Raw genomic sequence first — 15,990 nt, 5'->3', positions numbered from 1 at the left:
AGCTTGTTTTTGGCACATTCAGAAACATGCCACACATATCAGTTTGTTCTGATAACCCATCTGCCTGTGCTCATTCTTTGAAACCCGGGACTACTGTGATGCAGCCCTGTACAACGGCTGACACTGGATTATGCTCCATATTTGTAAAGAAAAATGAACAGACTTGAAACTGAAAACTGGATTACATTTTATGAACTTTTTTCCTTTTCTGTTTTCATTTTCATTATCTTTTGTTCTCCCAGACATTTCTTTACATCTTTTGCGTTGGGCCGATTATTCTAGCTGCCTTTGGAGAAGGTGCAGAATATATTCAAGTAATGAATTTTTGAAACACAGGCAGTTGCTGAGGCAGAAACTCACTGCCAAAACGAAAACCAGTGAGAAACCAATAAAATAAAATTAATAGTAATTACACTACTTTAAAAAGATACCATTGAGAATGAAGCAATAAATATTCAACAATGGTTTTATGTAAGTATTTCATCCTCAGGAATTTAGTGGGCTGAATGATAAAATAAGAAAAAAATCACAGTTAAGAGTTTAATTTACAATCTTTGGTTGAAAGCCAGTAAATGAATTATTTTCGGTACTTCCTATCGAATGAAGTAAATATTCTCCCTGCTCAGATCTAAATCAAGCTCTGAGGAACATAGTAGACTAACACCCTTCCCCTTTACAAATGAGAATTTGCTAATTGAATTAAAATAATTTTCAGAAACCAAGGGGATGTCCAAATGTAAAATAATAAGACACTTCTATAAATAGCATGGCCATAGAATACTATTGTGTTATAATCCTCTTCAGGAACTGTTGTCATCATGGTTATGGCAGTGAATATGTAGAGCCCATTGTCAAGGGAGGTGGACTGCCAGGAATGGACCTGCTCATTCATTGAGCATGAAAGGTACTTTGCCGTCATATAAGAAGAGAATAAAGGAATAGCACAGGAAAAGAGATATAAAAGAAACTTTATCAAAAGTAGTAAAAAAGAAAATGAAATATTAAACCCAGAAAGTTTGTGGTATTAGAGAAGAGCAAGAGAAGAGAAGCACTCAGTTGGAAGAGACCTACAATAATCATCTGGCACAACTGCCTTATCACCTCAGGGGTGACCCTTTGCTTTTCATGGGAGACGTTTAAATTCTCTGTGGTTGGTTTTGTTTGGGTTTTTTTGTAGAGAACAATTAATTGGTTGACTGAAGTCCTTAAAGCATGCCATGTGGGTATTCTAGATTTATTATACTATTGGAGTTAAGGACAGACAAAACAAGCCAACAGCACTTACGAAAAACTTTCAAAATTGTGATGGAAAATGTTGCATGAATGACCATCTTATTTAGATTTTTGCTGAATTTATGGTGAATTAATAATAGTTGCATAGAGGCAAGTACTCTAAGCATAGGGGCAAATATAAATTCGACTGTGCTTCAATGGGAAAGAGTGGTAGCCATTTTCTGCCCTTGACTAAGGATACATAGCAGCAACCTGTTCTACTGACTCATTGATACAGTGGGGGAAAATGGTTTTAGCGTCGGATTTCCTTTATTAAATTCATATAAGGACTGCCAGAATACTGAAGCTGCCAAACGAAGAATTAATCCCCACAACCAGTCTTTAAAATAATAAAGTAAGTAAAATACATCAAACATTCATAAGGTTTGGATGAAAATGGCTAATCTGAAATGCAAACTCAAACATCCCTAATATACAATACACCATGTTAAACATCATGCTGTGTGATTATAAAAAAAACAAGCTTGGAGTTCAGAAAGTTGTATGTCTAGATGGTACACTTGGGAATCATAAAACACACCAAAATGTATAGGAGGGGCATAGCTGGTATAATCAAGTCTTGAAGCTGTAGGGAATGAACCAGTGGCACTGTTTTTGGAATAAATGCAGGCGAACTGAGCTGTCACATTAAAGCTGACAGCCCTGTTACGCAGCTCTAATCTGCTGTGCAAAGATCTGGGTTAGGAGAGGATGGAAATCTACAGATGCACTATTCCAAGTCTGCCTTTCTGAGCTTGCAGATCAAAGTCAAAAACGATGCCTGATCAGAAGCATCAAAAAACGTGGGCAATGTAGATAATTCCAGAAAGAGGTGGATGATTTAACCCTCTTTCACGATTCTTTTCTAAAAAAAAGTCTCTAGATGCCAAGACATTTTCAATGCAATGACTGTGTTATCTCCCTTCAGATGCTGAGGTAACACAGTCAAAATAGCATCGATGATTCTTGCAGCTTGATGAGACAGACTTCCCTTGAGTTGCTGCAAAGTTTAAGACTCTTTCATCCCGTTCTCAAAAGAATCACACTTAAGAGATTTCCCAGCACTCTAACTGCACATCCTGATGGTAATGGGAAGTGGCAACACTTGTGAACTTGCAGGACCTTGGTGACCTTGGGTTTCATTTACTGCTTGTGCTTTTAGTGGTCCAAAAAAAAAAAAAGAGAAAGAAAAGAAAAAGAAAAAATGCTTGCTCATGCTTTAATACAGTGGAAGTAAAAGGTTTGGCACACAGAATGGTATTTAATAGATGACTATATACCTGGGCTTTAAAACTGCTACAAGTGGTCATATATTGTAGCAAAAGAAATAAGCAGTTTATTATACTCTATGCTGCTAATTTATAAGCTCTTTCTCTTAGGTTTCAGCATTTGCTAGAAGCACATATATGTTTCTGTCATGTCTTGGAAACAAATAACAAAACATTTCCATAGGGAAAGTTACACCATAAAATTGAATTTTAATAAAGCAGGAGAGGGCTGACAGCAAAAATAATCATTTCATCTGCGAAGTTGCAGTTCGGTGTATTGCAGCTGAGAATACTCTGGCAGTTGCATAGATGTGGGCTCCCCTGTGTAACACTAACCCAGTCCCTGCCTGTCTCACAGGGAGAAGGGTAATTCCATGAAGGTGAAATGAAATGTAATACAGACCTAGTAGCCATATGCTTAGTTTCTTATGAATATCTTCATTTTTCTTGACAGCTGTGTCTGGCATTCTCCGTTTTTAACTCAGTAATTTTTCCTAGCACCATGTCCCACAGCTTCAGGCAAAGGAGCAGAGCTCCTGCTGCCTGGGTACCCACCGGGCTGGGAGAGGGGCAGTGGGGGGACACCAGCATTGGTCACTGCTCTGGGAATGGGGACAGGACTGACAGAGTTGTAGGAAGCTGGCGCTGCTGCGGCATCTCTGGAGCAGGGGCTGATGGCCCTGGGGGACTGACATGGGGTGGGCAGTGTTGGGGGAGTCCCCGGAATGTGGGCAGGGACTGACAGGGCTGGTGGTGCCATTGAGGTCCTCATGTACAGAGTAGATCTATAAAATCCTCTCTTCTGACTCCATTTTCCCTCAAAATTGTATGGCAGATATTTTCCTACCATTTCTGCCCAAGGTAGTCTACTGAAGCAGATAAAAACATAGATACACACAATCTAAACCTTCACTTTCTGCAGACAATTGTCCATCATCACAAGGTTGGTTCTGCCACTCACACAATATTAAAACTAAGTACAGAGAATCAAACCCAGCTAAACTGCCTAAAAAGCTCTCCATGCATTACTGCGTCAAGGAGGGACAGGCAGAGCCCTGTGGGATGGAGCAGAGCACAGAGAGCCCTGGTGTGGGCTGACCTGAGCTCGAGCATCCCTCTGCTGCAGCGTGGAGCCACTGTGCTGATTGAGTGGCACAAGGAGTAACTGAGAAGCACTTCTGCAGATGCCAGCTGGATAAAACCCTAAGGCTCCCAGCTCCAGAATTAGCAGAGCCAGTTCATGTGAACCCAGCTTGGGGTCGGGATCATGCAGAGCCAGCTGTGCATGTGGTAAAAGATGCACATCAGAACCAAGCCCCAAAGAATTTTACAGTATTTGTTTTACAAGAGAGACAACAAATCAAGAGATCTTCAATTTAAAGGAGAAAATGAAGAGACTTCAGACACTACGATGCAGTCGCCCCACAGAAGCACAACTCATAGCAAGCTATATTTTGTAGGTACTGTGCTGTTTGGTTGGAAACTCAGTCAGCCCTCAGAGTTTGCTCTTCACAAATATTCAGTTCCTATCCTAAGACCTGGGTAGATCCAAAGAGAAGAGAGATCAGAAATGCAAAATATAGCAAAAGGAGCCACCTGTAACTGTATTACTCTTTTAAAGAAGTACAGGAAGACCCACAACATTGGGGTTGTGGTCCTTCTAAACCCAAAAGCTATCTCTTATCAGGCTTGAGTACTTCAAACCTGTGGTTATGAGCTCCTTTTTTACCAAGACATGGGTTTTCCTACACACAGGCAGCTGCCAGAATTGGGAAGGAGGCAGTAGGTAACCTTTGCAAGAAATTGAGTGGAAAAAAAACAAGAGTGAATTTGAAACGTTAAATATTTTAATATTAACCACGAGTATTTATCTCCTCAAATTTGCGGCTTGGCAAGAATGAAGCATCTCAGAGTTTTACTGGTGAGATAGGTGATTAATGAGAGACCTGGTCCAACATCTCCCATGCACCCTAAGCAGATAAAAGCCAGTTTCTCTGGTGGTGAGAGAGACCCTACATCCTGGGAAAGCTACAGCACTGTTCAGACATCAACCTAACAGACACTTTGGGAGAATTCGTGAGTGACCCCCAACAGAGGCCACTGCCTTTTGCACTCCACTGGAGAATGATATAATTTTACCCTATCACTCCTCTGAGGGATATTTTAAAAAATTGTTTTGCCTCCAAAGTAATGTGGGTGTTTCTGAAGATAATACACTTATGCAAAAGGATGCCAGCTTGAATCTCTGTACATTTGTTTTATAGTGGTATTTCAAGTGCTTGTCAAATGCATGGCGAAGAAGGTGTTCAGAATGAGGGAAGAGTAAATGAAAAAACTTGGCAGCAGTAGCCTCAAATTGTGAGACTTTTGCAGACATAAACCCTATATTTTTTCAGCAAAATCAGTAAAATCATTGTAGTGATTAGCCTTTTAGTGAAAAACCTAATGCTACCCTCTTACATGCTTCAGTAAGGACTCACTGGAATTATCTTAAGAAAGTCTATTGTGATTGTCTTGCTGTTTCATTTCTCAAAGTGGTGTTGTCTTCCGGGTTCCCCATCTTCTCCTTTGATCCTAAAGTATGTCAGGAGTCTGTAGTCTTGGCAACTTCATAGCAGCCAGCTGGTAGGAAATCTCCCAAATACTGAGACTGAGAAGTCTAGCCTGATTCCTTCACATGCTGTCCTTTCAAGTCATTAAGATATGTATTCCTTAAAATATCTATTTGGAAGTGCCCATTATATGAATGAAACAGGTCATGTTCAATGCTTCTAAGAAGACTTATTTATCTATGACATTCCTACTGTGATGACTGGAGGAAAGACAATGGAGGTTTAGACTTAATATTAATTAGAAAGCTGATCAACAAATTTGGCACCTTTATCTGAAAGACAGGAATACATTTCTGTGTAGTTTTCTGTGGAAAATGCAAGCACAACAGACATCTGAAATATGTTCTGGGGACAACATTAACATGCTTTTTCAGTGGTGATCTTTTGTGGAGTTAAGACTACCTATGGTGAGTGAAGTTTTTCAGGATACGAAGAGGATGAAGTGAAAGGCATGGGCAGAAAGAACAGCAAAAATATGAAAGTTTGCAAAATTATCTGCCTCCCTGTAGCCTGTTATTCTGTGGTAAAGAGGCTGGCTAAGAGAGGAGCCTAGCCTCTCTGATGCATTATGACAGAGGAAAAAAGAGATATGTGTTATGTTTATCTGCCATGAATCAACAAGAAAGAGGTCAGCAGGAGCATGAAATGAATTTTTATGAGAATGTTGGACATCAAAAATTGCTTGCTCTCTCTTGCCTGGATTATCACTCTAGCTCTTCTTTCTGTATTTATGTTTTTGACTTCTAGTGGGAACAATTAAGAAGAAACAACAAGCCTCTGCTGTTCTGACATAAAATGTGCAATAAAATCTAGCCTCTGGAAGAAAAGCTTATAATCCATCAGGGAGAAAATACATCCCCCTGATAATTGTTTAGCAATGGCAGGGTGCTGAGGACCCTCTGAGGATATGAGGCATGAGATTATAGATCTAATAAAAATGTCTGTAAAATAGAGAGTAATTGAGATATTTTAGAATATATTCAGCAACTATGAATGGACACAATAGGACAAAAAGCTATCAGTCTGCTTGAAATAACAGGATCAGCAGCCTTGCAGTGTTTCCTTCAAGGACAATAGAGTGGCTTTGGGGTTTTTTTCTGTACTATACCTTGGAGGAGTTTTCAGTTTTTAAAAGCACAATAGTGCCAGAGCAGGTTCTGTCAAACATGAATAATTGAATTTGAACAGAAATGCAGAGACTCTGAAAACACAACTGAAGACTTTGGAAAGCACTCAGAGGAAATGTACAGGCTAGGTTTGCTGCTTCTGGTCTCATATCACTAAACTTGGCCTATCCCCTCTGAGAACACTGAAGTTCTGCTGGTGCAAAATTTCGGCAAAGATAGCTGTGAATCAGGCCCAGTATTTGCAGTGGGCTTTTCTTAAGTGAAAGCATCAGTGGGTATCTTTGCAAACACTGGTGTAGACAGTATGATATCATTAATATAAATGAAATTACTTAAGACTTCCATTAATCAATGCTCTGAGATCAGCATCTGCTCTTCCCTTTGACGAGTTGCCACTCTGTGATCGTGCTTATTGCATTAGGCACTAATGAACACCAGTGCTTTCTCCAAGGGCACAGCGCAGATTACTGAAGCCTAATGACTTCTTTTTTTGTTTGTTCCTTGAAGACCTCACCTATGGAGTCCTGCCCTCTGGCAGTAGCCTTGTCTTAAGCTAGCAGCAATCTCAATAAATAGGTTGAGAAATTAAAAGAGGAACAGACAAGGTGCAAATTAATGGGTGGGGGGGCACATGAGAAACCAGGAAAAGACTCTGGAATTGCAAGGAAAGAATATGAGTCTGTAAAGCTTTAGAGGAAAGAGAGAGAATCACAGACAAACCGTTACAACAGGCAGCAAATGATAGAGAAAGAAGAGTAGTAAAGAGGGGAAAGAAGGGTTGCTAGGGAAAGAATAGGGGATTTCTCACTCCTCTTGAAACGAAATTTTCTTTTTCATGAAGTGTTTGTTAATCATAAAGGCACTGCTTTGTAATTTTTCAGTTGTACTAAATCTTCTGCTACAGAATGTATACAGCCTGCAGGCTGGAGCAAGGGAGCAAGGCCATGGGGTCTCATGCATCTGAAGTGAAATACTAGCCATAATTTTTTTCTTGCTCTGTGATTAAGTAGTGTTTGACTTTTAGCTTAGCTGACTTTGAAATGTCAAGAATAGCATCAAAGCTTTGGCCTGTTTCTAGTGTTCTCAAATCCCACACATTCAAAAAATGGAAAAGAATATACTTTCTTCCCCAGGGTCTTGCAGATAAAGGATATTTCCAAAAACAATGCCTACAGAATTAGAAAATCAGGCAACTGAACTTTCTTTTTAACCAAGCAGCTGCTATTAAAACTGAAGGCTGTATGCATGGTGTGCCATTAGTGCCATTGCCTGAGAAGTGCATTTTTAAGAGCAGCTTTACACTCCACATGTACCCCCTTGAAAAGAAAGCCCCATGCAGATAATTCCTCATATATATCTTAGTCTGCATTTCTTACTCTCCCACACTATGAGAACAAAACCTATTTATTTAAAGTTCAGTTTACTCCTGCTGGGTAGTCCTTATTTCACCAGGGCTGGATGATATCTGATAAGTGGTACAAGACACTTGAGATGCAGAAAACATCCTGTTGTGTCCAGAAAAAGGCCTGTGTGTTTGCCTGATTTGAAAATCCATTGACTATCGATGACTCAGGATACCTTTAAGAACAAAAATCAATGCAGTATGCCACTGGAAGGCTAATCATCCAGTCCAGCCTTCCAAAGACGTACAGCAGTTTGTTTTCTAGGCTTAGTGGTTCATGAGGGTTTGAAGATAAAGATCACATTGCTTTCATTAACATCCTCTCTGCTTGCATTTATTCACTGGTTCTGACCCAATTTAAGTGGCTGCTGCCTCCAAGTGATTTATGTTTGAAACAATGCCATGTTCCATCTGAAAACATGTAGTCACAGCTTCCAAGCTATATGAAGCATTCACCTCCAACTCCACCACTTTGTGGAAATACTGGCTCCAAAGCTAATTCAGAAATTTAAAGATAAGGGTGAGAATTATTAGAATAGTACAATTTCCAAGGTCGCTATTATTAACCATATTCAATTATTTCAGAAATGTTCTGTTGAGACTGTGAGGTAGTCTCTTAACCATATGGAGCAGCATATATGTAAGGAAGAAAAAATTGATGAGCAGCAGATAAATAGAAAAATTAAACAGAAAGGGGGACACAGTATCTGTGAGCTCACAGTACTCACAGAGTGAGGCAGCAGGTGGGACTGGGAAAGAGCCTCTCTATCACTGAATTCAACTCCCTGCAATCGCACTGTCATGGCATCGACATTAGAATCAGATAGATCCTCAGAGTAAGTTCTCCCTCACCTAAACCTCATACCACAAAGCAATCTCTGAGACTATGTAAGAGTTGCAAGACCATTACTGCAAAAGGCAAAAAACCTCAAAAATTACACCATGGCATGACTTCAAAGAGAACATAAGAGACGCACAGTACTGCCATTAGTGAAACACCCCTGGAGAATTTCTAGCAGATGGACCCAGCCCCATGTCCTATAGGAAAAGCTGCTCAGCCTCTGCCAATCTGACATGAAGGAAAAATTTAACCCTCAAATAAACACCAAAACTGACAATTAGTTTAGCCCTGAGAAGGTGAGCAAGATATTGCAGCCAGCAACCTGAGAGATTTGTCAGACTGTGGTCCTGACCAGCTCTTGTTGTGGCCAATTCTTTTACATGTCAGAGAAAGTGGGTCACAGACCTTTCTCTCTGCCAGTACCTGGTGGTGCAATTGCCAAATATCCCCTACAACAGAGGATATCAGGAATAAGGTGTTCAAATTTTGTGGCATATATGAGATAGCACTTTCCCTCATTTGTCCACTGCTTACTTGCTTACTTACTTACTTACTGAGAGTTGCTTCTCCTAGAAGCCTAGCAAGTTACTGGAAGATTTGTGCATCAGCCCCCAAAACCTGACTCACTCACATGATCAGTGACTACCATGCTGTCCCTACAGCTGATCCATCCCAGAAGGAGCTTACCTTCTCTTCTGTAGATCCAGGGCCCTGAGGCCTTCAGTGTGTAAAACTGAAATAATTAACTTACTCTCTGTGTTCAGTTACACTATTATACCCTGACAGCTGGGGACTCAAATTCATCCAAGTAGCCCATCCTCATATTCACCCAAAAGACAGTCTGAAGACCATCCATCTCAAAGATGAGAGATCTCCTACTGATCTAGCTCCAATTCCAGTCAAATTCTAGTCAGATAACCTTCAACGGTAGCTAAAAGGGCCAGAGTCCCTTTTCATCTCCCTAAATTTGAAAATACGAAAGTTTAAGATTCAAAAAATCCAGCCCAATCTAGGCTACCTTCTGCTTCTCTAACTGGTGGTGTTCAAACAAGGCCAAGAGAGATGAGGCCATTGGTCATAATAATAGATAAAGAGAAGTAGGATCAGTGCACAAACAATCCAGTTTTTCAACTGCACCTGTAGTGAAATGCCAGCCCTCTTCATAGGACCAATATTTTCACTTGTAAGGAATAGCTCAAGTAAGTCTATCTTACAATTAAGTTGCAGACAGAACCAAAGTTGAAATATTACTCAAGTAACTGAACCACGGGAAAGGATAATGCTGTAGAAGAGGATGGTTTAATTATAAGGACTCTATACATTTATATTTTATTTCAAAAATATTAGTAATGTAAAGATATGATTTCATTTAACTTTCTTTGTTCAGTTTTGAATAATTTCACCATCCTGTTTCCAACTAACTTGCTTGTCATTAAATAAATGTATTTGGTCTTGTTACATTGTTTGCTTTACCAAATTCACCAGGAAAATTTACTGAGTAGTCTTAATGTAGCCGTAGGGGAGTCAGTACCATGTTATCCCATTGGGGAGCAGCATAAAGCACCAGCAGGAGCTTGATACTATTTGCAAGTCTAATAAATCCCATAGCCCCAGTTGGAGGTAGCCCAGTTCCACCAGTTCTGAGTTTTAAAGAGACGTGTGTGTTTGATTTGGGGATGCGGAAGAAAGGGGTAATTGATCTTGGATGGGCGAAAAAAGCTGATGCCACACTTCCTCAAGGACTTTTGTGACTGGCTCTCCCCAGACAATGACTTGTACTCAGTAGGACCACAGAAAGGACTCTACATTGAAAAGTCTGCTAGATATACTGCCTTGTCACTGAATGGGGATGAGAATCTTAGCAATACAACAGGAAAATAGGATTGAATAAGAAAGGAGTAGGCTGTAGACTGAGAGTGAACCTTTCCATCTTAATATACTCTGGAGGACCCAAGTAAGTGCTTTCTAATTAGCTTGCATTTCACTTGACATATTTATGGCTGTCGCTGCACAAGTAGACCAATATACAGGGCTTTTTATTAAAGGGTCCCCAGAGGAAAGCATCCAAACCTGCCAGCAACCATGTTTCAAAGGTTTAACCTCTCTAACCTTTATGGTTCAGTTAAAGTTCTTCCTTCACACGTGCCAAATACACCATTCTGCCAAGTGAACTGTAAGCCTGACTAAGGCAATTACCTTCTCTATTTAACATGCAATTGCATTCCTTATTTGTGGTAAACTTTATATGATGTGCTCATAAAACTTGCCTAATTACATAAAGACATGGTAACAGAAATGCTAAACCTAACTATTGATTTACTGAAAGCAGATGCAGCAAGCAGACACTGTGTTCATGACCAGAGATCACTGTACATTGAGGTACGAGCGATTCACACAGCATTTAACCCAAGCAGGTTTGTAGTGCCTTGCTACAGCTTGGTTTTCTGACCCATGCTGTGCTGCACAGATCCCTTTGCTGCAGGGTGAACTTGGGTGCTTGTAACGGAGGAGCCTGCAAGCAGCTCCCACCTGGTATTGGCAATCACACAACCTGCATGTCCTTGCCTTTATCTGAAACTGCAGCAGTGAGTTCTTCTGTGAATATCCTTTCTATCTGACAGCACAAACGATGAATAGAGTTTTGCTTTAAGAAAATCCTGAAAGAGCAGAAATTAACAAAAAATAAAAGGTGGTGTAACTTCTCCATGGATGGGATCTGGAGGCCTGTCTGAAGCTGCACAACACAGCATTAACAGCATCTGGAAGGACATAACATTATCTATACTACCTGTCTTTCTCTACAACACCGATGCTAATAAATAGCAGTGCTTGTAAGAGTCTGAATGCCTTTCTTACTGAGATCTTAAAAATCCAGCACCCTCTGGTGCAAAGCAGCAGCTAATAAAGCAGTGTCCAAGCCTGTACTCTACCTACAGGACTGGGGTCATTGCTCCCACAGTTTTTCTCTAATTAACAAGGTGCTTAATTAGACTGGAAAAGCTGTATCTCACTTGAATTTCTTTTGCCTCATCAGCTGGGAGAACCATCCAGTTTGACTTTCATGCTTCTCATTTTGGTGGCTTTTTTTTTTGCCCAGTACAGGTGGTTGAGACTTCCAAAACTACCCTAACAAACTCCCTCTTTTTTCCCCATTTTCTTAAGCTTTAGTGTCATTTGATTCTAGCAAAGAATTTTCAGGTCATCAACCTACATGTTACTGACCTCCTGGCCACACAGCCCAGCATTTTCCTGACAGACCCTTGCCTAACTATCCATGTTCATCTTGGTTGCTCAAAAATTTCTTTCGGATTGACTAGCTACTAAGCAAATGAGTCAGCTGCATGTTTTACCATCAAAGTGAACATTTTTCAGCCTGTTTTATTTCTATTCTTCATTGAACCGGGATACAGTGATGTTAAGATATTTGTATCTGGCACTAATTAACAAGTACCACCCATCAGAGCTGCTAAACATAATCTTGGTTTTATCCTACAGGGGGATACACTGATTTTGTTTCATTTAGGCACTGTGTCTTCCTTCATGATTGTTCCTTCATTTTCCCCCTTGGAAGAACATCATCTTTTTTATCATTTGCTTTCAGACAGAGATTCCCTAAGGGAATTCCTCAGCTATTTCCTCAGATGTCTCCCTTGTGTCTATAAAGCACAATGGAGCGTGATGCTGCAGTGCTGACTTGGAATCAGCTGAACAGAGCTCAGCTCCCTTCCTGAAGGTGCTCACTCACTTGGCTCTGCTGAGAAACCACAAACATTAAATCCCAGGCAATAGGAACAGTGATGCCACTACCTTGTTTCTAATACCTAAAGTGTGCATTGAGTATTTTGTTTTCCCAGGACTCCTACCCTTTTTTTGCTTGCACATCCATTTTGAGCAACGGTGTATGAAAGCATGCTTTGAATATTGTAACTATTCTCAAACCTGTTTATATATATTGGACACCTCTTTCTCCAGACTGAAATCCTACTTTTTCTTGGTTTGTGTGGTGTGGTTTTTTTTCTCTGTATCTCTTCATGGACTGTCCACATTAAATCTTACCCAAAATGGAATATGCCCTTCCTCTCCTGCGTATCCTCAAGATGAACATGCTGAGTCATCTGAACATCCCAAGTCATCTGAAAAGGAAATTAAGAAAGTTCATAAACTTTGTTTCCACCGCATATGTTCAAGCAAAAGGGGAAATGAAAATGCTTACAAAGTATAATTGTAGTGGTTTGACCTGGCTGAAAGGACTGGTATCCATCAAACCACTCTATCACTCCCCTCCTCAGGTGCACAAGGGAGAGAAAATACAAGAAAAGGCTCATGAGTTGAGATAAGGATGGGGAGAGATTACTCACAGATTACTGTCACAGGGAAAACATACTCCATTTAGGGAAATTATCTGAATTTATTACCAATCAAAATCAGAGTAGGATAATGAGAAGTAAAATAAATCTTAAAAACAGCTTTCCTCCACCTACCCCTCCTTTCCAGACTAAATTTTACTCTTGATTCTCTACCTTCTCCTGCTCAGTGGTGCAAGGAGATGGGGAATGAAGGTTATGGTTAGTTCATCACATGTTGTTTCTGCCACTGCTTCCTCCTCAGGGAGAGGCGTCCTTCTCCTATTCCAGCATCCTCCATGAACTTCTCCAACATGAGTTCATCCCACAGGCTGCAGCTTCTCATGAACAGCTCCAGCATGCGTCCCTTTCCCGGGTGCAGTCCTTCAGGAACAAGCTGCTCCAGTGTGCGTCTCCCACAGGGTCACAAGTGCTACCAGGAAACCTGCTCCAGTGTGGGATCCTCTCCCTATGGGTCTGTCCCTGCCAGGAGCCTGTTCCAGCATGGGTTCCCCACAGGGTCACAACATTCTTTTGGGCATCCATCTGTCCCAGCATGCATCTCCTCCATGGGCTGCAGCCGGATCTCTGCTCCTCCATGGACCTCCATCGGCTGCAGAAGGACAGCCTGCCTCACCAGGGGCTGCACCACAGGCTACAGGGGAATCCCAGCTCTGGTGCTTGGAGCACCTTCTCCCTCTTCTTGCTCACCAACATTGGTATCTGCTGAGACTTTTCTTCCACAGTTTCACTCCTCCCTTCTCTGGGTGCGATTACTTCTGCACAATAACTTTTCTATACTTCTTAAATATGTTATCACAGAGGTGCTACCTCCATCATTGATTGGTTTGGCCTTGGACAGCAGTGGGTCCATCTTGGAGCCGGCTGCTGTTGGCTCTGTTGGATATGGGCACAGCTCCTTGCAGCTTCCCTCTGATGTCACCCCTGTAGCTCCTCAGGTCATAGTGTGGCCTGAGGGGAGGTGGGATGTCACTAAAGTCAGCTTCTCTGAGCCTCTACACTCCCCAGCTACCAGAGCACTTGCCACACAAATGCAATACAATAACCAAACAAAACACACCACCCCCCCCCAAAAAAAAAAGAAAAAAAAATTGAAAGGTAGCTTTGTTCAGTGGTGACTCAATAAAAAAGAAATTATAGTTGATGTATGATATCTAGATAAGATAAAAAATAATCCTTAGGCTGTGGAAGAAAATCAATGTAATCAAAATGAGTATGCTCAGAATCCATACGTAATTAATATACCATTATTTATACAGGGTAAATATTTTTCACTTAAACAAGAAATTTCAGCCTTTCGTTGCAAGAAATGGGCAAAATCCAAATTGCTTATTGACAAGATGCAGTAACTATATACAAACAAGAGATGAAAGATTTTTAGCTTGTCATTCATGATGTATCCTGAAAACATATAAAGGAATCATTTTCAAGTAAGCCCTATGCTGATTAAAGCAAAAAGGGGAATCTAGCCTCAATTTCAATAAAATAATTTTTAAGAGGTGCCTAGAACTTTTATCTTTGGCAGTAGTTTAGTGCTTAATCCTGGTACAGGAGGTCTCAGAGATTAAGGGTTGCTTCCTTGCAACAAGGAATAATTAGGGAAGCATATAAGTATAAATATTAATTTTTTTGGGAGGAGGAAAGGAAGAAAAATGGATTTCAGGAAAGATCATTTGTTTTGCAAATTGAAAAAAGGATTGAAAAATTTTAATAAACTTAGGATCTTGGTAGCTAAAATTAAACATATCTGTTGGTATACAGTTTGGGAAATAACGTAGCAGTTGAGGTTAGAACCCATTAATAGTTCTGGAAAAATTGGATGGGTGAAACTGATATGAGACACACAAGCAGAGCGAGAAGCTGTGTGAGCACAGGGCAGCTGCAGGGTCCAGCTGCTGGTGGTGATGTCTCCATATGCAAGGGAATTGCTGGTTGAGGGGATTATACTGCTGCTGCTGTCCTTTGGCTGTGCAAAACATGACCAAGGAAAGGAAGTGCTCTTTGTATTGATGAGGCTACACCATTTTATGCTACCTAAATCTTGCATGACTGTGTAACTGCATGCAATAGCCAGTAATTTCCCTTTAGTTTTGCTGTCAAAAAACAGGCTGCAGCTATGAAATGTCCCCTGATATTGGGACATATTGGTTGATACAGAAGGACCTCTAGCAATAACTTGACCAAATAGTTTACTTTTTTCTTCTTTAAAGTATAGAACACAGGGATTTGGTCATATTGTTGCATATATAAGTCTGGGTGATTGTGTACATACATACATGCTTACATACACAAACAGACTTCTCTATATTTTGATAATGCTTTGACTACGGTAGTAAGGATGAACCAGAGACTTGTGAGTCTAGTCTATAGTCCATAAAGAGAGCATCTTAATAAATTCTAGCCTTCCAGTCCTCCACTTTGATGATTATGGTCTTCTAAATTGCACATTTGAGGTGAATTGCCTTAAAAACACTGGAGTTTGGGAAAAAAGGGGAGAGGGGGAGAAAAAATAAAAAGAGTAATATTCCATTAAAGCTGTTATCTCAAGCCTTGGAGTAATTTTATTTTTTTGTAAAATGCTTCATTATAACTCAGAAGCAATTGTGTACCTAGGTTACAGTAATTATGTTGATTGTCATTAACCATGCAATACTGAATTGTGTTTATTGATGAAGTGCAATTCTGTAAATAACACAGGCATAGCTCATGAATACTGTATACTTAATTGGGGTCTCAGCTTGAAATATCCCCCAGCTGACAGTGAAAGATAGACAACATCATCCTAGATGTAACCCCACTGAAGTGGTACACCACTAATATCTTACTCTTCCATGCATTTAAGGGAATTGGAAATGGTATCCTGAAAATGATCTAAAGAATATGCAAGTCTTTCACGCTTTCAAACTTGTGTCATCGATTCTCATAATGGCCTTGGACTCCAAATAACTTTCACTGCGTGCTCTAAAGCAATTCCAGCCTGAGTACTGTTATTAAAATGCCGACAATTTCTTAAAGAAACTCATTTGCTATTTTCCTTATTACATTAGATAGCTTAGGACATAAACACTTGCATGCTCAGGTAAAGAAGAAAATTGGAAAAGCTA

Source organism: Corvus cornix, chromosome 1A (genome assembly GCF_000738735.6).
Source record: "Corvus cornix cornix isolate S_Up_H32 chromosome 1A, ASM73873v5, whole genome shotgun sequence".
NCBI lineage: Eukaryota > Metazoa > Chordata > Aves > Passeriformes > Corvidae > Corvus > Corvus cornix.
The sequence above is the reverse complement of the archived record's forward strand: the minus strand, read 5'-3'. Positions refer to the sequence as shown.